This window comes from Lontra canadensis, unplaced genomic scaffold (assembly GCF_010015895.1).
Source record: "Lontra canadensis isolate GAN:19392208 unplaced genomic scaffold, GSC_riverotter_1.0 scaffold1353, whole genome shotgun sequence".
Classification (NCBI taxonomy): Eukaryota; Metazoa; Chordata; class Mammalia; order Carnivora; family Mustelidae; genus Lontra; species Lontra canadensis.
The window spans coordinates 619-2,907 of record NW_022632337.1 but is presented as its reverse complement, the minus strand read 5'-3'; the positions used below and the strand labels follow the sequence as shown (position 1 = coordinate 2,907).

Sequence of the window (2,289 nt, the reverse complement as noted above, 5' to 3'; positions counted from 1 at the left end):
GGACCGCATGTTCGGTATCTTAAGGGAATCCCACCCCTGCCCTCTTCCCTCTGCTTAAGGAGGAACAGCAGGATGAGGAACATGTGCAGGGAAGGTCATATGTTACTCACTCAACCCTGCGCTGATTTCTCACACCCCTGGAGGGAACTGAATTTTCCTGAGACCACCTAGATTTCATTCATTGGTTAATTCAAAACGAAACAGAAATATTGAGCTGAAAAGATAGAAAAACTGAAAATCAGGATTCAGAATTCCGCTAAGTCCAATGAGAGTCCCACATGTCTCCCAAATGAGAAAATTCTGGGCCTGTCTTCCATCTCTCATCTCTATGGCCCTTGCACAGCCCTGGGACCCAAGCTCAAGTGTTTGCCGCATCCTAACCCATCTGCAGGAGAAAAAGGGCTTCACAGCTCGATGTTTTCCAGTCAGAGGTTTTATAAAAAGTTGGGCCCAAAGTTCTCCACTTTCTTTTTGTGCCTTGCAATTCTTTTGCCCCCCTCCCTGCCTCCCCTTATTTGTTTCCCGCCATATTTTGTTATTTTGCCAGGGTTACTGAAATGAAGAGCCAATTTCATCTTTTCTGGTAACTGGACTCATTTAAAGACATTTTTAAATTGAAAATGGAAGTTCTTCATTCGATCTTGTAGCAGTTTGTCATTTTAGAACTTCTAAGTTGTTCTCAGAGCTTCTAAGTTGACATTTGTGTGTTCCTGTCATACAACTCTATTTTGGATTTATTTTTGGCTCCTTACATTTCCATTGGGTACTTTCACAACCCACTGCTTATGAGATTTGCTTCTGTTCTCCCTGACTGCTTTGCATAAGCCTCTCCAGGCCCTGACCAGCAGCTCAGGCTGTATAAAAGGGGCCTTTGCTACATGAGCTGAGCTGTGTCGGGCAGTCAGGGACAGCAAGATGGAGACACAGCGGCAGGTGCTCCTCTGCTTGTTGCTGTGGGTCTCAGGTGAGAAGCTGAAAAGTGCCATAGTCCTTCTGGAGTAGTGTAATTTAAACAACTTTTTACGATATATACTGAGAAACACTGATATTTCCAAAATAGACCCAATGATGTACTGCCATGTGGTACCATTAGGAAGCACGTTTGCAATGACATATTTCAGCGTGACTGGGATAAAGTGTGTCTGTATCACCGTTTTTCTGATTGCAGGTGCCCATGGGGACGTCACGATAACTCAGTCTCCAGGCTCCCTGGCTGGGTCTCCAGGTCAAGGGGTCACCATGAACTGCAGAGCCAGTCAGAGTGTTAGCAAATATGTAGCCTGGTAACAGCAGAAACCTGGGCAGGCTCCCAGGCGCCTCATCTATCTTGCAGCAAACAGGGCCACGGGCATCCCAGACCGGTTCAGCGGCAGTGGGTCTGGGACAGACTTCACCCTCAGCATCAGCAACCTCCAGGCTGAAGATGTGGGGGACTATTACTGCCTGCAGTATTATAGCTCTCAACCCACAGTGCTTCAGCCTCTAACACAAACCTGCTCCCCGGGCTATGGGTCAGGGAGGCTTTGCTGCACCAGCTGCTTCCTCCCCTGAGCATGTGCATTCCGCTATCTGCCTCAGAAGTCACTTCTACTGACTTACTCCTTTCAGGGCTTGTAAGGCACAGCAGAAAATGAAGAGAGCTGACTTTTCCTGCACCCTCCAACCTTTTTAAAAGGTTTTATTTATTAATTTGCCAGAGAGAAGGAGAGCACAAGCCGGGGGAGCAGGAGGCAGAAGGAGAAGCAGGCTCCCTTCTGAGCAGGGAGCCCAATGGAGGCTCCATCCCAGGATGCTGGGATCATGACCTGAGCTGAAGACGGCCACTTTACCGACTGAGCCACCCAGGCATCCCTCCTGCATCCTCTTTTGTGGGAGGTTAATGAAGACAAATGCTGTGAAGATGTCTTAGGGATGCTGCCAGGAGTTTTTGTGCCCCAGGAAGCTGCGTGTTTCCCAGGGTCCCATGGCAGGAGTGAGTCAGGAAGGTCTGTCTTTAGCCCTTGACAAAGGGCTGTGAACGTTACACCCTGCGGGTCAGTTCTCCCTTCCTACTCCTCTTGGACTCTGGGACATTTCTCTTCTATTTCCTCATTCTCTTTTCTTCACCATCCTTCACCATCCCACTCTGAACCTTCCCAGGATAAAGCCTTTGAGCTCTCCTATTCAGAATCTCCCACGTGGAAGGTAGTGTCCCTCTCACTTTTTCCTTCCATGGGCCCTGTTTCCCAGCCTTCCTGGACAGTGTCCTGGACATTCAGTTCTGCTCTGGCTCCTTTCCTACCTTCCTTC

The 2,289-nt window shown here is 48.7% G+C and overlaps 1 long non-coding RNA gene across 1 annotated transcript; it reads left to right on the top strand.

Moving 5' to 3' along the window:
* The first annotated feature begins 922 nt into the window (after positions 1-922).
* Positions 923-1,430, top strand: LOC116863492. Its single transcript, XR_004381832.1, has 2 exons — positions 923-964; positions 1,169-1,430. It is a non-coding gene; the product is annotated as an uncharacterized LOC116863492 (long non-coding RNA).
* Positions 1,431-2,289: the final 859 nt, after the last annotated feature.